Genomic DNA, 20888 nt, shown 5'->3' on the forward strand with positions numbered 1-20888 from the left:
ACCTTTAAGCTTTGGAAAAATAATGAAGATTTTGAATGACACAAGCCCGCCCCTCTCCCTTCACGGCCTCTACCCTCCACCTGAATGACCATCAGAATCCTTGCTGATCAAAATCCAGAGACAGAACTAGAAAAACACATTGACATGAGCGATCAACTCGAGCAGAAACCTGCAGATACAGGCGAGATATGAATTCTGTTTTGTTTGTAAGGTTAATTACAGTGTGGGGAGGAGGACCCTGAAAGGTAAAACAAGGAAGGGTGTCACACGGTTCTTAATGAAGATGAGTGCACATGGATCTTAAGGCAACTTAGGAAAGACAAATAATAACTACACTAATACTCTTTTTCTTAAATTTGCATTGTCCAGTCATTCCCAGTAATGAATTAGCATGTCTGCTGCATGCTTCTGTGTGCTGCTGAAGTTTCAGGAACCACTGGTCTTGACACTAGCATTGAAGGGACGATGGGGTGAGCTCCATTAGAAGCTAAATTGCTCATTCAGTCAGCGCATGCTATTTCACTGACAGCACTTTTCAAGTTAAGATTTTAACACCTATATATCATTACAAAAATTAAACTACAGGTTCCAGAATGCAAAGTAATGTAACTTCCCGCTGTCTCCTCGTCATCATTGAATTGTCTCGTTTGTTCATTGAATGTGTCGTGCCAGCGTCTATCTGCCTTTTAGAATGGAGCCCATTTGCGTTTTGGCGGCAGCTGCTTTTCGCTCTTGTGCATATTTGTCGCCAGCGATTCAAATGTATGCAGTTGCAAACAGCGAGACTATAGTGACGATTAACAGAAAATTAAAAGCAAATATTTTGCAATTGGAATAATGTGGTTAATGCAGAATTACAGGCTGCGAAATTAGCGCACTTTGTCGTGTGATGAGATCTGTAGAAATGAGAATGAACACTTATTTGGAAATTCTTAAATTGAGATTCACGAGGTCACATGTGCCCAAACTCATTTTCGAGAAGCTGAAAAGTATGACGTACATAATCTTCTTAACTGATCTTTTTCAAGATAAATGAATATGGATTTCTACTTCTAGCTGATCACATGTGAAAGCTGTTTTAAGACTTGTGACTGAACAGATTGTGTTTGTGTGAAAATGTCTGCTGCTGTTGAAATTATCAGCCACAGAGCTTTAATCGAATGTCCACCTACCCTCAACAGTTAAAAAAAATGGTGAATAGCTTGGCACCATCAAAAAATTAGATATGGGGCCCACACAGCCTTCTAAGTCAAGAAGCACACTTAATGTCCATGGAGGGGCCTGTCTTCTACTGAGAGGGAGGGGGCAGTTATTCCATACTAAATAGTCATGGTATTCCAGGGAGTTACTGTGGGTGAGACCTGACCTAGAGTCGCTTTTATTGCAGAATCAGTTTCAGAAGATCAGGAAAGTAGATGTGTCCTGGTTACCTTAGAAAACATCACAGCCCTTTTGGTCAAACTTCGCGGTAAAGGTCCATTGACTTTGTTGTACCGCGGCCCTCGTATTAGGTGAAGAAATATTACAACGTATAGTTACTCGCTTTTAACATGAATACAATTACAATGAAACTGGTACACAAAAGAACTAAACTGCAAACCAAACACTTACAATGGCAAGTCCTACGCCGTACTCATATGCATAAAACAACATGACTCAGTGTGGAATTTCAAGACACTCCCACACGAGCCATGTTGTTGGTATCATCTCTAGTTTTATATGTCAGAATATATAAATACAACTATAAGTGAGCACATTGACCATACTCGAGTAAAGTGGCTAGAATAAAGCGACCCATGTGCCTTGTTTTGATTTAAACCTTTAGTGTTCTGCGTTGTCCGTGAAGAGGCGCCCGTGTAACTAACAATGGTGTAAGTGCAGTAAAACTTCCAGCTACCAGTCAATTTACACAAGTTCCTGATGGGACGGCGCAGCGTTTCCTACGCACCAGATCAGCACGATGGAGAGCTCCTCTTGAGGTTCTCCTTTACATATTAATAGACAAGCTGGCCTCAAACACTGCTAATTGGAAGACCACCCCCATAGTACTTTCCAACGTTTTCAGACATACACCAATATCAGCTATCCAGCATCTTCTCTTCTACTACAGAAATTGTTGAGATGCGTGGGTAAACACTTTACAGAAGCTGTACGTGTATATGGTAAGTATAAAAACTGCGCAGCAACTCCACTCCTGTTACAGAGTTGTGTAAGGGGACGTGACGCACTTTACAACTGCCATGCTTGCCTGGCGTGGCAGGAATAACATTGCCCAGCAACTTCACTCCTGCTAGAGATGGGTAAACTGCATGCGCACATACAACAAATGCTGTACTTTGTACCTAGCACCATTGATAGCAAGGGCATAAACTAGGAGTCACCCACAAAACACCCTAGCTAGCTGCTAAAAGGCTATGTAGTAATGTTGCAAAATGTGCCTTGGTTTTTCACCACGGAAATATATCGCGAGTGGTTAAGGGCAAACCTCATGGCACCCCCCATTGATATGAACTAATTGTCCATGTCATTTGTGCGTGCAGCATGTATACTATGTACAGCTTTATCCCCTGAATGAAAGCACTACATAATCTAGGTTGAAAAACACAGGACTGGTGGCTTTGCTAGAACACTAAAAGATAGAGAGTTTCAGTTCTTTCTGTTATTATTTCAAGACATAATGTTAACGGTCGAGAATTTATACAATCAGTTACAAGCACAAGAGATAGATACTGTCTGTGTGAAAAGAAATACCGCTATGTTTGTCGAACACATAAGCAAAGTGAGAGATGAGGTTGACAATTTAGACAGCAGCAGAGGCTTCTACTTTTTGAAACCACAGAAAAAACATCACCACTCTGGTCCGAAATGCAAAGGAGATATGTGACATTGTAATTGTGCATGCACAAGAACGTTTTGCTTTCACAAAACATTTGGTGAGTGCCGCATTATTGGAAAGTGAATACTTTGCAAAATATGATTAATCCTTCCCTGTGCATGCTCTGCGTGAGGCTGTGGAAGCATATCCTATGCTCAACCAAGAGGACCTGAAAACTGAGTTGACTGTACTGTACTCAATGCCTGTGTACCGGAAGGCCAAAGATGCCAGGTATTTGCTGGCTTTACTTCATAAACTTAATATGGAAAAGACATTTACAGAGACAGTGGCTTTACTAACAAATGTCATTACCAATCCTATGACAACAGCAGAGGCAGAACAATCTTTTTCTACCTTAAAGAGGATTAACACATTCCTGAGGAACACCATGCTTGAGGAAAGACTAAATGCTTTGGCAATGCTCTCTATAGAGAGCAAGCTAGTTCAAATTATCTCAGACTTTAACGTTCAAGTTATTGAAAAGTTTGCTGCTCTTAAAAACAGACGTGCTGATTTTAGATACAAAAAGTAAACATATGTTGAATGCTGCTAGTTTGCGACCAGTTTAGTTATTTGTTAAATAAAAAACATCTGTGAGGTACTCAGAAATGCATTATATCTCAAAGTCTGTTATGAAGCTCTGTGGTTTTACTGAATAAGCAGCTACCTATGTTATATGACATCTCCTTATTACTGTAATAACTGCACTTTCATAATTGCTTTATTAACCTTCCTGCTTTCTCAAATTTGGTTGAAAATGCACAATTTTTCCACTCTTTTTTCAAAATGTTCTCGGGGGGGAAACTCACCCGAACCCCCCTTAGGTTGTTCGGGCTCGCTCGCTACACTGAAGTATGACAATCATTTTATGCACCACTTTCAAATGTCACCATCCGCCACTGCCAGGTTGTATGCATCCAGTTTTACAAATGTAAACAGTGGCAGTTCTGGGGCATGAGGTGACACTTCTCAGTCCGAACTAAGGGGAACGGAGTTCTCTTGTTAAAAATCATGTTGTAACTTCTACTTGTGGCCCTTGTCTTACTGGTAAGAAACAACATTAATACAACAAATTTACAAACTGTGGGTCTAATGTACTATTATTCCAATTGAAGAAAGTAGTTGCGAATTGCATACCTACTTTTTGTGAGTAGAGTAGTATTTTGCAAACAAACCTATGTACTGTGGGCAAATGGGGTTCTGTTGAAGTACCCCCCTCCCCCACTTTTTGACTAGTATTCTTGTGCCCTAGTGGGTCAGGAACAAAGTCTGCTTGGGGAGGAGGGGCTTGTCCCCTACCTCAAGCTGGAACAGCATTCAGGGCGCTGAGCCTCAAAGGCTTCTTTCCCTTTGTTATGCTGACAAGGGACTCTCCAGCTAGTGAAGATGCCCACTCCCCTTTGCCCATCTCCACTTTTGGCGGCAAGGTCAGCGGTAAAATTCGTACTCAGGAGAGGTGTGTCCTCTCTCAGCCAGGACCACCTCTAAGGTGTCCTGAGCTGAATTCACCCCCTCCTTAGAAATTCCTACATGTTGGATGGAAGAATTTTAGTCAAAATGATCAACGAATGTCCCCTGCCCAAAGGGAGGAGGCATACAAAGGATGTAGTCACCCTAAAGGTAAGTAGCCCTTTGGCTTCAACCTGGTAGTGCCTGTAACAATCCTAAATTCAGTAATTAGGGCAACCCTTGTACCTTGATCCTCAGATCTGCGATAACCTAAGAAGAAAGAAGACATCCCGAAAGCCGACTGTAAGATCCTAGGTGCAGCTGAAAGGATAACACTGGAGGCTTGAATATGTAGCAAATCCAAGTTTATTTCTAGAGAAAGCAGGAAGCCATCCAGGCCGCAGCCAGTAAAGGTAACAGCTAGAGAGATTTGAACATTTCCATTCTAGCACCAAGGATACCAGAATGCAGAACACCATGGAATGGTGTTCCAGGTAACCAAGACATTGATAGACCAAAAGCAAGGTATAAACAACATCATGAGTCAGGCAGGATGCCACACCGACCCTGCAGAGAAGCCTGAAGGTAACGACTGCCTTGGCCTCAGCCCTACCGACCTGTCTCCAGCTTCAAAGAGCCTGAAACAAAATGGCAACCTGTCTTGCAGACAATGACCTCTGAAAAATCCTGGAAGGACTGCTGCCTTTGAAACCGGAACTGTCCAGAACAAATCCACTCCAGGGACTCCTATGCCATCTGGAACTGCAAGTCCTGCCCACTCTGCACCCAACGCCCACGACCCGAGTCTGAGTGGGTCACCTGTCCAATGAACTCTCACCTGTGATCCTTATCTTGAATCCAGCATTGGATGACCACTCCTGACCTCCACGATGACACCTGCAGTGTAAATCCGAAGGATCCCCCAACCGCAACCGGCACAGCAAGAAGAAATCCAATGTCTAAAGACACCTCTGCACCCTTAGCCCCTGGGCTATGGGGAGATTGACCAGCTGTGCCCCAGTTACCCCCAACATCCCAATTTATTAATGCTGTCACTGGTTTTCTGTCTGCACTCTCCGGTTCGACGCCTGCAGCCTCTCCATAGGATTGCATTGGACGCCCGACACTGTGTTTGCACCCTGCACCTGGCTGCACCTGTGCTGCTGGTGGTGTAGCTTTGGTGCTGCATTGTGGCCCCCCTGTGCTTGCCCAAAACCCTGGGACCTGTGCCCCGAAGCTGCGGGTACCTATTTTCAAGAAGCACCTCTGTGGGTGCCCCCAGTGTTCATTGACTAACATTGGGCCCAGTGACCTCAGCACCTGGCCGCCCCTGTGCAGCTGGTGGTACAGTACCTACCTTGATCTGACTCTTGCCCAGTGTTGGCCTAAACCCTCAAAGACTGGATGTGTAAGTTGAGTACCTTTCTGTAAATGTGCATAACTGTTTTCCTCCCATACGGTTGAACTGCATTTCTTAAAAATTGGACAGTGTCAATCTAGTACAGTGCTAAGTATTGCTACAGTTGATTTGACATCGCAAAGTATTTTTAATACCAATGTCAAATATTTTTACGTTATTATACAAACACAATTTTCTGTACCTGAAAAGTATTACTATTTTAATACTGGTACTTACCTGCAACTGAGTTTCTCTTGGTTCTAGAAATAACAGTAGCAAAGTAATGTTTTTGCTACAAAACAATTGGTCTTGAATTAAGTCTTTGAGTGTGTGTAACCTTTTCTTGCCTGAGTGTGTACAACAAATGCTTAACAAAGCCCTCTGATAAGCCTAACTGCTCAACCACACTACCACAAATAAAGCGTTTTGCATTATCTACTTAAGCCTCTTGGGATCCACTGGACTCTGTGCACACTATACCTCACTTTGGTATGGTATATACAGAGCAAGCTTCTGACATGTACAAATAGCTAAGTTAACAAAATACCAAATCATGGGCTGTCACAGACCTACCTGCCTAATTAGTATGTATTAGGCAGGTCACAATTTGCTGTGACTGCCTGCAAATGACCAACATCACAGGGATGCGGCCTGTAAAGATCAGCAGACAACTATGTCCGTGCTTATATTTTAATAAAGAAATACTTGTTTATGTAATCAGTTTTCCTTACAGGAAATGGGAGTGACTTAAAAAACAAGCTTTCTTTTTGTAAAATGTTTCACTGAGAGTTGGCAATGGTCTCATAGACCCCTACCTACTCTCCCTAAAACATTTTTCAAGATTTTTGAAGGAGACTGGTGGGCTGATTGAGAAGTCTATAAGGCAATGTATACTAGGGATATTCCTGCTGAGAATGGCCATAGAATGAAAATACATATGTTATCAATGGGAACTATCTTGGCAAAAAGGTGCATAGCAATTCAGCGGGTGAGACACCCTGCTCTGGGGGCTGCCCAGGTGGAAGAACTTGATGGGACGGTTGTGGAGGACATACAGCATATGTAAGCCTCAAGGAAAGATGACAAAAGTGACAGAGGAACTTGTTTAGTGTGCATACATGCTGACTAGAATGATGGATCCCCTGAATAATAGACCGAGGTGAGAGGTATGGGAGAGAGAAAATTTGAAAATCATTCTTGTGGACATCAATTTCATGATGGTCTTGATAGGAAATCAACTGTGCTGAAGATGATTGAGTAAATTAGTTGGTGTGGCTGATGTGAAAGGACGCTCAGTTGTTGGAGTACAGTAAATATCACTGAAATTGTGTTATTGATGCAAATTACTAAAAATAACTATTAAAAAACATATTTAGAGAGGAGAAAGGGTCCAAAGGGGCCCAATTGCACTTTGCCAAAAAACTACCACCCCAACTTCAGGATCAGTCATTTTTCAACGTTTGGCGCTTAATTGCTGTCGCAAAACATTAATACAGCAGGGTCAGAATCGCTATACGTGGAAGGAATGGCCAAAACATGCCCCTTCCAATAGCAATTCTCAAATCATTTCTCAACCAGTTTAAGCCATGTGGAAATTGTTTTCCGAATCGCTAAGTGAGTTTAGTATATTTGAAAAAGCGTTTCAGTGTTGGCATACCACCTGATTACCAAATTTGAAGGTTTGCGAAAGCCTAAAATGCTTGTAATACAGATTGTGATAGATTATCCAGTCCGACAAGTCTAAATAAGACCCTAAATTGCTGATAATTTTGTAAAGGTATATGTTTATAATGTGTCTTGTATGATCACAGATACACGTATTTGCATTTGTTTTGTTACTCCTACTATATAATTGTGTTCCTCCCTATAAGTTGTGCATGCCATGTCTGTGCATCTCTCTTAGTACATGCTTATGTCTTCCTATTGCTAATTATTACCCTATTCTTGTTTATTAATGTGGTATTATCTTGGTTAGGGAGAGTACATTTAATTCTTATCAATTAAGTCTCTAATTTGCATATTTTTGTATTTTTTCCTACACACTGGTGAGACTTTCAAGCTTGTAGCCGCTCTCATGTGGACCTTTATTATATTTATGCTGTCTCTATTTGCTGGTTTCTATAGCAAAATAGTGACTGTCACTCTGATTTCCAATGTTATACAGCTGTAAAGTAATAAATGAAAAATTGGAAGACTTTCATGGTTCAAATTTAGTTTAAATTCCATATCACCCTTGTTTTAGGGTCACTGCTTCACTGGCGAGCGAAGATGCAGATCGTGAACTGTTCATTCAGACTCTGAAGTCTGTGCTGTAGAGACACTTAACAGCATCACTGAAGGTGAGACATATTTGACCCCCCTGTTCCATGTTTGATTCATTATCCTGTTACTGTCTTTTCCCTGTTCTTTAACTTTGCTGCAGACTAATTTCCACTAGTTTAGCTTTCATCCTTCTGTTCCCATCTTTTTTATATGACTCTCAGTCAGAAGCATCCATATTTCAGTCTCTCTCCCGAGTTAGCTGCACTGTATCGCAGCTAAAGTTGCGATAAATATATCGCCCCATTCACAAGCTGGTGTTAACAGCCCAGAACACCAGTCTACCCGTGATAGCAGCCGCAAAAAACATCGCCACAGATGACCCCGGCAACTATCGCTAATGAGATGCAGAGTAGGCATTCCCTTGCCAAAACACAACTCCGCAACATTCTCAACGACCAGCCAGATCAGCGATACAAACTCAAAACAGGCAATAAGGCGTGTTAGCAGCAGGAAACTAACACCTGCTCTGACCCGGTGTAAAGTCGGACGGCAGCCTGCACCACAAAAGGGAGGCCAGCCCAGACCCACACCTGAAGATCAACAGATGCCATGGAGCCACTGAACAATGGGGCCGGACATCCAAGAGGGCCACAACACCCACCGCCGCCACCCGCAGGACAACCCCTCCCCGGGCACCCCCCCCCCCCCCCCTCCGCCGGCCCAAGACATGCCACATCAACTACACGGGATCATGTACCAAATAATCTTCCTGATGTCGCACAATCACAAAAATGAGCATCACACATTCACCTACGATGTAACAAATGAAGATGTATTCAAAGAAACACAGAACAGAAATTAAGACACATGGCGGCTCCTCTCGGGACAATACGTAGGTCACAGCCTGCAAGACAAAAATCATGATGAGAAGGTGCGTCTTGCGCACATGAAAGGACAGAGAGAGAGCGAAGGAGAGACAGAGCGAAGAGAGAGAAAGACAGACAGAGAGGGGGAGCGAGAGAAAGACGGACAGAGAGGGGGAACAAGAGTAAGATGGACAGAGAGGGGGAGAGAGAGAAAGACGGACAGAAAGGGGGAGCTAGAGAAAGACGGACAGATGGGGGAGAGAGACACAGACAAGAGAAGAGATGGACAGGGAGAGAGAGTGCCAACAATGCGCACCCAGGCCACACTGCTCACCTGCTGCCACCGGTGTGTCTCCAACCACGTGCCTGTATGTAGTGCAGTTTACCAGGTCACACATCTGAAACATATCTGTCATCTGAAACAGAGTCCAGATACATGAATGGCAAAGTACATACAATTGCACAAGACATCATCGCCTGACCGTCCCTGCACACCCAGGCAGATGCACCCCAGCCCTTCTCGCCACCCAGCGGTGCATGCCCGCCCCTGAGCCCCCAGGCCTCACTGCTCACCTTCCGCCCTTGGCGTGTAGCAATGAGGGACCACCACGTGCCGCTGCAAGCCACATGCCAGGGGCCAGCGGAAATGGCACCCTTCAAATCATGTAGCCCCACTCCACAGGCCATCAGGTCTCACATTTGATTCTGGGTCTTGACTTTGCCATGGCAGAGGACATACCAGTGCACCCGGAATCATTACAGGCTGCACACCCACTCAGCCCTTGAGGTGCCACTAACTCTGTGATCCGGGATCTGACACCACGTCGCGGTAGGCCCGCGCTGCCTGCTGGCTCTGGCCTACACTGCGGTCCAGCAGGGCACACAAATCCTGAGCAGTCCGGACCGCCGGGATGGGACATCATCGCAGGCTGTACACCGGCTCAACACTTAAGGTGCCCCTACCTCAGTTCACCCAAAGTGCCCGTCCCGTGGCGGTGTGCCTGTGCCGGCCGCAATGTATCCGGTGCCACCAAGTCTGTGCCCCCAAGTTATGGACCCTGTATGATTGGGCATCGTGTTGTGGACACCATCATGTCACCTCCAGTCCTGGGGAATGTGATGTTGCAGGGCCTGAGGCCCTCATGCCTACATTAACATCATACAGATGCACCCAGATAAAGAGTGGAAATGGCGTTAAGCATGTGCGCACGGACCTTTTTATTACCAGGGTCACATGTCCTGTGATGCATGCGCTGGATGGGTGTGGTGTGGGTGTAAACCAGCCGTGAGGGAGTGGCTGTGGCATGCTGACAACTAGACCTGTGATCAGCAGATTACTACAGGGCAGACCTGGTACATGCAGCATTGCCGTCCCCCCTGTGATCATAAGCGGAGTGGGCTGCCCTGGCGTATGCCAGTCCAGCGTAAGGGTTTGTAAATGACCCCGGGGTGCTGGGCGTGGTTCCGTTCTGGGCTGGAGAAGGGAGTAACTCATGAGTGTGTCCACCTGGACCGCATTCGGCAATGTGTCACCCTGTGATCCCTGTTCTACGACATGAGCCACATGGATGTAAGAGGAGTCCAGTGAGCCTACATTAGACATAGACATTGCACATCTGTGTGAATATGAATGTTTAATGCACATTCAGTGGAGTGTTGCATCCGGAGCAGTACAGGTCCATGCACACCCCACATGATGATGTTGGCCCATGGAGGGCCAGCCAGAGTCCTTCAGGAAATGACAAGTGCAAAGGAAGAGGAAGAGTTCAGTCCGCAGTCACATTGCTGTGTCATTGGCGATCAAACAGCATATGGCAGCCCATGTCGAGGTCCAAGGTGAGTGTCGCAGAGTGCATCGGGGGACAGTGGAAGGTGATGATGCAGAGGGCAGAACCAAGCTGAAGCCGGCCCTATGGCGGAGATGCATGCTACTGCGTCGTCCTTACCATGAGGGCAGAGTCATCCGCATCTTTGTCCTCTGCTGTTGCATGTGCCTCACGTGTGGGTGGTGGTGTTCTGTCTCCAGCACTGTGTGGCAGTGACACATCAGTGCCCGGAGGTGGAAGGTCTGCCGCACTGTGTGGCACTGACACTTCAGGGGGCGGACATGTGGATGGAGTGGTAGCAGCAGCATGCATCAGCACCAGGCCTGGTGGCAACAATGCCATGAGGATGGTCCTGAGGTCATTGAGGAACCCAGCTACCTCTCGCTGGTGTGCAGCCATGGCAGCCGCACTTTCCGCATTCGCCCTCTCCATGGTCTCCATTAACCTCCTCATGTTTCCCAACTCCCGTGTGACATCGCTAGAGCCACTCTGACTGGACAGTTGTTCTATTCTCTGAGTCAGGGCTCCAGCGATGTCAGCCATGATCCGTTGGAGAGCATGGAGCAGACTGTGGGTGTCCGTTAGGGACCGTGAGTGGTCCCTGATGGGACTCAGTCACCCACGTATGGCATCTAGTTTGTCCATCATGCGGTCGAAGCCCACCCGCACCTTTTCTGCCAGATTCTCCTGGCACCCCAACATACAGCGTTGGAAGGCCATGTGTTCATCGTGGGGGTCAGCCGTGGTGGGGGGTGCTGCCTGCTGTGTGGTCTGTGCAGGGGGTGGGGTCACCTCATAGCAGTTGGGCTACCCAGCCCCTGGAAGTGGGCTGCGTAGGCTCTCCACAAGCAGTTGCAGGGTGTCAGAGTCGAAGCTGTGGTGGTCCTCTTCGTCATCAGAGAAAAGAGAGTTGGGCTGCTCTGCAGGAGTTGTTGATTCTCCCTCTGCAATGTGAGGGGGAGATGCAGTTTAACAATGTGTCCACATGTATGTTGTCGCATTACACATGTTTTCATACAGACAGCATGACTGGGTACATTGTGGCTGTTTGGGAGGAGTTGCCTATTTGATAGGGGACAGCGGACATTTTGACCACAGACGTGTGTGTGTTTGTACTTGTGCATTATCAACTCACATTTCCCTGCAATGCCAAATGTGATTGGCCAGTGTCTGCACCCAAGTGGCACCAGTTGTGTCCTGTGTTCTGTTGTAGGTGTTTTCCGGATTGAGCCACATCGTTGTCAATGTTGACGTGCTCTGTATGTGATGTGTGTGTGCCGCATTTTGGGGGAGTCCCCCCTGCAGCTCTGATTTTGCTGGCCCTTATCCCTTTCATGCGGTGTGCCTTTGACTTCTGTGCTTGTACAGTGCTGACATGTTGCGTACTTGGGTACATTGGTCTCTTGGTGGGAGTTGGTGGTCTGGGGCTTGTGGCATTCTGGTTTCTCTTCCGTACTTGCTCCGGCAATGTCCATTGTGCTTCGCTGTTGTTTGGCATTTGTTTGTCGTGTTGTTTTTTTTCTACTTTTATGGTGATTGTTCTCACCTGACGCGTGAGAATTGCAGGCTGTAGCTGGTTTTCACAGATTTTTGTATCGCGATTGGCCTCATTGCAGCTTTTTTGCAATCGTGTTTCTCATTTTTGCGGCGTGGCGTTGATTTTAACGCGGCCATTTGTCGCGTTATCTGGAGACTATCGCATGGTACCACCATGTTCTGAATACTTGGTTAACACGGCGTAAATTTCTCACGATGGACTGCGATGTTGAAGGTTGCGTTAAGTTACTTTTACTATGGTTTTCACACGTTCTTGAGAATATCCCCCTCAGTCTTTCTTTTCTCTCTGTTACACTTGCTCTGGGCACCATGGGGCTTATTCACAAGCCCCCTGCGCCGCCGGTGAGTCACTTTTAATAAGGGAAAAAGTGGTACTCCGGCGGCGCAAGGGGCTTGTAAATAAGCCCCCATGTCCCCATCTTAACTCCACCCCACTTCCGCACACTCTATGTGCCCAGCATCATGAAGCTTGCAGAGCTCAGGAGTTAATCCGTGAGGGGTATCACTGTCATTTCTTTACTCCGAGACAAGCATAAAAGAATCAAACTGGCAGTAAATAGGTGTGACCTGTGAGAAATGCCAAGACAAGCATTGTAGACGTATCTGAAATGTAATACATACTAATCCATTCTAAATGGTGATGAAGAAGTACATTGCAGGGATTAAAGTAATGCAAAACGAAAGACACAGATGTGCCAAGCTCGAGTACAGAAAGGAAGAAAACCCAGTGAAAACAGTGTGAGTGACACTAAAAACCGAAATTGAATGGCCTGTCGGTATGATTGTTTGGTAAATATCTGACAGAAAGGATTAGGTAGCAGTAACTCAAAGAATGACCCAGAGGTGTTCAGCATGATCCAAACATTAATCTACCAAGTAAACACACGCGTCAAGAAGAGGCATTTTTCTTCGAGATGTCTCCTCCTATCTATTGGTCCAGTTCTGCTGGGAGCTTATGTATGCTTACATAACCAGGATGCAAATGGCCGTGAGCACAAGAATTGTATTTAAAAAAGTGCACTGACCTAACCTCTTTATAGGAGCCCGAATGTAAGAGCTGCTGAAAACGAAGGATGCCTTTCTTTCATCACACTACACTTCCTGTATCTTCTTCATTCCTGATTTCTCTCTTTGTCTATGTTTTCCTGTCTTTCTCTCCCTTCTTCTTTCACCTTTGTATGGATTTCTCTCTCTTGCTTTGGGTCTTAGCCTAAAGAGAAATGATTGTCTGGTCTAAAAAAATAGTGCAGGTGCCCACCACTTGAGGCAACCAGCATAAATGTAGCAAAACTATGTTCCACAAATTGAGATTTTTTCACCATTTCAATAGGTTACGTGTTTCTCCTCAGTGTTAAAATTGTGATGAAATATGACCAGCGTCTATTGTGATGAGAAAGAGCAGCAGACACACATCTCCAAAGTAATATTTTGGTTATAGGAATGACACCTAGAAGTTCATCCAAACAAAATGGCTAAAATGTACTGGCTAGTACAAATTATAAGAACATGGCAAACTGGGTAAAAACGTGTTGGAGTTGTGAAGCAAACCAAAAAGTGCCCACCGCCATCTAGTTTTTTAAGAAAACCTTGTTTTTTCACTTCTCACCATAGTTGTACAGGTGCCCCGGCTACCTATCCTGATGGTCCGTAAAAGACTCCAATTACCATCTGAAATTGATTTTTTTGTTTGTTTGGCGCTGTTGGATGCACCTACAAGAAACTTTCCAAAAAAGGTCATCCACCTCATCTTCTTTCTGTAAAGTTTTTGGGTGATTGTCTGTAAAAGGGGTGTATTATATGGTGTGGTTGTGCGACCCCAGCCTGTAAAACACTTACCAACCCCTTCACATCCAGTAGGTTTTGCCTGTAAAACACTCAGCTCAACCCTTTGTAGCTCTGGCACTGAGTAGCAGTACTTCCACAGAGGAGCAAGTGTAAAGCATTTAAACAGCACCAGAACAATTGAAAAAAAAATCGACACAACATTCAAAAAATCTGACCATAATTTATAAAAATAGACTGTATTCCTATAAGAGTTTGGACACTAGAAAGAAAAAGATCCACTGGAAGGGTTCAGAGATTTTACAAGCAATAATAAATCAAAGCAATTTCACTCAACTGCGAACAAGCCTTGGCAAAGTCAACAAATTGCACATAGAGACTTCTCAGAAAAAAAGTAGGTAAGTGTCAATGCGGTTTTTAGATGCACCTGGGGAGCCCAACTCCAGCAGGGAGCTAGTCGGGGGGACCAGCAAGGCCCTCCAGAACAGTTGCTTTCACAGAAGAAGCCATCCCCCTTCAGTTCCAGGCACTTTATCCATGTTGCAATGGTTTCCTATGGAGTTGTCCTGATGCAAGGGATGAAGGATGCCGAAGATGCTCCAATGATGCTGTGGTTGCGACATGGTCGACAGAGGCCTTCCTGTAGATGAAGATAGTGAGGGGCTCCTGGTTGCAGGGTCGACGTCCCACGAAGTCCTCTCCGGTCTGCTGGAAGTCCAGTCGCCCGTTGTCACGGTCACAGACCAAGCCTTCCTAGGTCAATACCTTCCCTTTTGAGGGTCCCAGCAACTCTCTGATGGCTATCCTGACCGTAGCAAACTTGGGTGCATACCTGGGTGTTGGGTCTTGGTCCTAAGTGCTGCACAGCGTCGGTAGTAGCGACTTGAAGACTTTGGGCTACCAACTTGCAGCATCAGGCTTCTTCAGCTGTTGTGTCCCTGTGCTGCGAACAGGATGCTAGTCAGCTGTACCTTGGCATTCTCTTGGCTTGATTGGGCTCTGGAGACATCTTCTCTTTGAGCAGGACATGGCAGGTACAGTCCCTCTATTCGCTAGCCACCAGATGCAGCAGCTGCAGTCCTCGTCGGTGAAGCCTCTCTTTGCTGGTCCCTCGGTGCAGCAGGGCAGTCAATGTAATTTTTATCAAGTAAGTCTCTACTTGTGCAGATATTTGTGTTTGTTCCTGTACACTGGTGAGTCTCTTAGGCATGCACTCAGGCAAATGAAGAGGCAATGTAAGTAAACTTCTTCCAAATTGGTTGAAATCTGAATTCTGGGTGCCAGGGCTGCCCTATTTATCCTCAGAAAATGCCCTGTGAGTAGGATGCGGTTGGTAGTCAATGGGCTACCAGGTTCCCTCCCTCCTGATGACCAAATCCTGGGAAATCTGGCATTTGGCTGTACCAGGATGCCCCATTCTGCCCACTCCTGAGATGGCGGGACTCCTCTCTTAACACTCAGAGCTTCTCAGCCCACCCCCAGAGTTATGGCTACCAAGGGACTAAATGCCCCTGGAAAACCCAATTTGACAACTGGCTCCTGTTCCCAGTGCCAGCCTGTATGCCTAAATAATAGGGAACCACTCTCCCAAGTGATACGCATTTGCCCTTCAAAAGGCGGTTTCTCCTTTCAAGTTCGTCTTTTAGGCTAACACTTGTGTGGCTTTCTGGGGGCGGGAGGTAACACCTCTCTCCCTTGCAGGCCCCTATTGTGTCCTCTCATGGGAGTCATTATCAAATCTCCCAAAGAGGGCAGAAAGCTGTCTGCAGGACAAACCCTGTGTACATCAGCAAACAGGCACTGGAAACCTTGGGGAACTAAAGTGGCAACTTCTAAAACTGACCTCTGCCCACCAGTGACTGTCAACTTTACTAGTCCCATTCAGAAGTTAGCAGGGCTGGGGTGCCAGCCCTTAACTCTGTACTTGCCAATGGAGCTGCTAGTCTTTCCACTGCTGAAACATGTAAAAGTAGATGTTCCACTTTCCTAACACACAGCACCCTGCCTTAGGGCTTGTTAGGCCTACTATATGGGAGACTTACGTATATGAAAAGGGCGGTTTGGGCTTTGCCATTACTTTAAATGACAAAGTTGAGTTAGCAGTATTAAACTTCACTTACAGTCTTCAGTGGCAGACTGGAAGTCTTGTTTTACCTTGTCCCACTCAGGGTGGTACAACGAGTGCTTCAGTCCCTGGGGGACACTCTATCTTACAGGCCCTGGGTACCTCTCGTACCACAGGTAAGTTAGGGTATGCCAATTGAGGACAAACCAATATAAGTGTCAGAACACAGGCACTGAGTCCTGTTTATCTGGGCTCAGGGAATTCAGAACCATTTCACCAGTGCCAAGTAGTCAAAATGGAGGCAACAAGTGGGGATGGAACCTGGAAAATGCTGGTTTCCTTACAGTGATCCACCAATAGGAGGCAAAGAAAAAAGGGGGGTCTAAAATGCAATTTCTTCAAGCAGTTTCCATGGGGATTTTCATGGAATTTGGCAGAATGCTAAATCTTTACCAAGAAAGTGTGCTGTTTGTGATTTGGTATAAATCCATTAATCAATTAACGTTTAAAATGTACAGATATCTGGATGGTCAGGCACGCTGGAGTCTCGTCGGCATGCATCTTCAAATAATGGAGGAATCTGATTGGATGAGGAAGCTTTTTTCCCGTAGGCCACCTCACTGCTGGGAGTCCTGTGGGAGCTTGCACTCTGATTGGAGGCTGCAACAGGAAGATTCACGTTGCAGCGGCCAGTAAATGACATGGGGACTCGTTCCCCGTGTCCTAAAAATGAAAAAAAAAGTATATGGGGGTACCCTGGCATTCTGGACCTTTGGACCTGATGGTGTGGTCCTGAAGTGATCCCCTTTGGGGCCCAATGAAAAACAATTAAATATAGTTTGGTGGGTGTACACTCAGGCAGGCCAGACTCTATGGCAATTCCACGCAGTGCATGGTGGAAGGCCAATCCTGGTGGGGTGTTGGCTGCCCACGGGGTTTGGATGCAGGGCCTTGCTGCAATGGAGGTTTGGCTGCCCACAGGGGGTGGGTGCAGGTCCTGTGATCAACAGCATGCCGTGCATGGCCCAAGCCATGCCCTGCTGGGGAACTGGCTGACCAAGCAATGAAGAACATTTGTGGCAGGGAATTGACTGCCAATGGGGTTTGGGTGCACAGCCTGGCCACAGGTCTGACCCTGTGGCCCCCTCCACACTGCGTACTGCTGAAGGATCTGTGCGGTGGGGGGTTGTCTACATGAGGGGGGTGGGTGCAGGGCCTCACCTCTGTCCATGCCCTGTGGCCAACCCCAAATCATGCATGGAAAAGGGGTGAGGTGGTGGGGGATACCTGCATATAGAGGTTTGGGCAGGGGTTGGCATAGTTACGTATGTTAATAAAATCTTACTTTACATATATAAAAAAAACTAGCAATCCAGTGTGACAAAATATCCAATGTTGTTTCAGCAAATTTCTAAGGTTTTTTAAACGTAAAGAAAGATATTATTACCACACATAACTATAACATCACTTACAAATATATATATATGCACAGAAAAATCCAAAGGTTACAGGGACCTAATAGTTAAGAAATAGAATTAAGAAAACCATTACAAATTCACTAAAAAAACAAAGGTTACAGGGACATTATGTAGGAAGCTGGCTCTGTATACACTATACCAAAGGGAGGTATAGTGTGCACAGAGTCCAGTGGATCCCCAAAGGTAGGCAGAGGTAAAGTTCAACAGCACCTCACTCTCTATTTGTGGTAGTGTGGTCGAGCAGTAAGGTAGTATCAGATGACAGTGTTAAGCATTTGTTGTACACACTCAGTCAGCAAATGAATTCACACACTCAAAGACTGAACTTCAGACCAATTGTTTTTGTATGAAAAGTATTCTTTTAGGTATTTTATTTCCTAGAACCAAGCAAGTCTGGCACAAGTAAGTGATTAGTAGTAAATATACAGATTGTAACACAGTTTGGATTGCAATTATAAATGTACTTTGATTTGATTACAGTAGTGTTACTGATAATGCAATGCTTTTCAGAACAGAGTACATATAATTTGAATGGGACTTTCAGTAAATTTACAGGTAAATTACTTTTGGATTACTCAGATTAGTATACCTGGATACAACTCTGGGACATTTCCTGTAAACAGGTAAGTAAAATCATTTTTGTTAAACAGTACAATTTTAAAGAATTTCTTTAGGTTTTCAAACTCCACACTTGGAAACTTTTCACAGAAAAACAGTCAATGTAACCCTTTGGAGAAAAATAGTGTTATCGGTTTTGAGGAAAGTATTTGGTAGTGGGAGTTGATGTTCTGGGAGTACACTCAGGGGTCCCCCAGGGTCAAGGATGCACTTTAGTTACACCCTCAGCGGTACTAGGGCGGCCGGGTGCAGAGGCCCAATGTTATCCAATGGGGATAGAAGGCCTCCGGTTGGTAGCTGCTGGCAAGCAGGGCACTCGGTTGTGGGAGCAAAGCTCCTGGACTTTAGCTCAGGGCAAATGGGGAAACAAAGTAACACCAAAGGTGTACCCTCAGTGGCACTAGGGCGGCCGGGTGCAGGGTGCTGTTTCGAAGTCAGGCGCCCTGTTGTTTTCAATGGGGAACCCCCGGTTTGCAAAGGCACTGCATGTTTGGGGACAAAGGTCTTCTGGGTGTGACTACCACTTCGAGAGGTAAGTTGGGAAGTTAGGGCTTGGTTAGGCACCATCGGTTTGGCCACCCAAGGCCGTGGGGCATCAGGTGCAGGGGTTCCTTTTGGGATCAAATCTTCTTATCATCTCCTGGTCTCTGTTGAGGGGACCTTCTGGATTTAGGCTGCAGGAGTTGGCTGGAAGCTTGAGGCAGGTCAGGAGTCATCGGATATTGGGTCAGGATCGCCGGGGGGGACTTCCTCGTCGTATTTGCCCACTCGGGCTGGGGCTGTTGACGGCGGGTGCCGAGTGGGGCACATTCGCGGTGTATAGCCGGAGCCAGAGGTTGCACATGAACAAATCCGGTGTTCACGGGAGACAAAGCCTTGGTGATTGAAGGCAGGCAGGTACTCCGGGGTTTTTGAGGTTGCTGGCTGCAGGACACACCGGGATTTCGCAGGATCAGGTTCGAGGTGGAGACAGGCCGGTAGGGCTGGGGCCAAGTCAGTACGCGTCTTCCTCTTGTTAGCTGCTGCACAGCTGTTCGGTCCTTCTTCTTCTTCTTCTTGTAGTTTCTTCTTGTCTGAGGAAGCAAGGTTCAGGGGTGCCCCCAAATACTAGATTTAGGGGCGTTACAGGTAGGTAAAAGGCATGGACCAATGGGTCCCTTCCCTGGTGTGGGTACACCCCCTAATATGCCACTCTCCAGTGGGAGGGGGGCATGAGCCTGTCCCTGGTTGGGTGAGTCCCCCATCTGCAAGATGGCAGGGACTGATAGTTGTGCTTCACTACGCCTGCCCCACCTGAGGGGTGGAGTTGGCAGAGGTGGGCACACCTCTCTTCCTCACTTGTTTTTCCTGCCGGTTCTCCCACCCAAAGTGGGGGTCAGAACCACTGGGGACCAGTTGCTGAAAGCAGCACGTGGCCTGGGCAAGCTCACAAAGGCGGCAAGCCTTTGAAGCTTCCCCTTTGTGAACCCTGCCCATCCTGGGGGAGGAGGTTTGGTACCTCGTCCCAGGATGTGCATTGTTTCAGGCCCCAGAGAGCAGCAGGCTCTCGACCCAGGGGTCCAGTAACGTGTGTGGTGGTGGCAGCTGAAAGCAGCTACTCAGTCTGGACACTAGTGGTGGGTTAGTTTTCAGGGGGCATCTCTAAGATACCCTCTGTGTGCATTTTTCTTTAAATCCCATTCTGGCATCAGTGTGGGTTTAATGTGCTAAGAAGTTTGATACCAAACTTCTCAGTTTTCAATGTAGCCATTATGGTGTTGTGGAGTTTGTAGTGACAGACTCCCAGCAACATATACTCTTAACGGCAGCACTGCACTTACAATGTCTAAGAATGGACATAGACACTGTAGGGGTACAGGGCTCATGCATCTGTACCCTCACCACTGGTATACTGCACCCAGCTAGGGAGGTGACTGATCCATGCTTGGGAAGTGGGTTGTAGGCATGGCACACAGAGATGTGTGCCATGTCGACTCTTCACTTTGTTCTGCACCAAAATACGCAGCCTGCAAAGGCAGTGGGTGTGTGTGCAAGGGTACAGGACCTCTAAGGGTGGCACAATAAGTGCTGCAGCCCTTAGATACCTTCTCTGGTCACAGTGCCCTGGGTACCTGTGGTACCATTTACCAGGGGCTGACTTGAGGTCAGAGATGCCAATTGGATTTAGCCTTCAATGCAGTTTTAGGGAAATAACATATCCCCTGGGTACCTGATTAGCAGAAGCCCAGGGCACACTCAAAGCACATCGTCAATTCAGCAAAAAGTGGGGGGACACCTGCAGAAAGAGGGCACTTTCTTACATGTTATGGTTAGGGTCAGATTTTTTACACATAAAACCATAGAAATTCCCAGTTATAGCTATACTTATCTCAAGCTATTATAACTTGTGCCCTAAGGTAACTATAACTCGTGTCCCAGACATTGTACAATTTTCTCATTAATAATTTTGTTGCAAATGTTGCAGTGATATTATCAATGATGTCATAAAAGATGTCATGACTATGTAATATGTGGGGTTATTAGCAGTGCATGGCGAGGACACAAGTTATAGTTACCTTAGGGCACGAGTTATAGTTTCTTGAGATAATTATAGCTGCTGAATTTCTATGGTTTTATGTGTGCAAAAACTGAACCTAACTATAACTTCCCTGTAACCTTTGTTTTGTTAGTGAATTGCTAAGGTTTTTAATGCTATTTCCTAACTATAACTT

General features: G+C 46.1%; 1 long non-coding RNA gene across 1 annotated transcript in view; it reads left to right on the forward strand.

Moving 5' to 3' along the window:
* The window catches only part of LOC146866149 (uncharacterized), a 136912-nt gene that overhangs the window by 96548 nt on the left and 19476 nt on the right, over positions 1–20888 (forward strand). The window contains exon 2 of the long non-coding RNA XR_014970555.1: positions 7966–8062. This is a non-coding gene — a long non-coding RNA (uncharacterized LOC146866149). The remainder of the gene's footprint in view (positions 1–7965; positions 8063–20888) is intronic.

The sequence above is a fragment of the Triturus cristatus genome, chromosome 2_1 (assembly GCF_964204655.1).
Source record: "Triturus cristatus chromosome 2_1, aTriCri1.1, whole genome shotgun sequence".
NCBI lineage: Eukaryota > Metazoa > Chordata > Amphibia > Caudata > Salamandridae > Triturus > Triturus cristatus.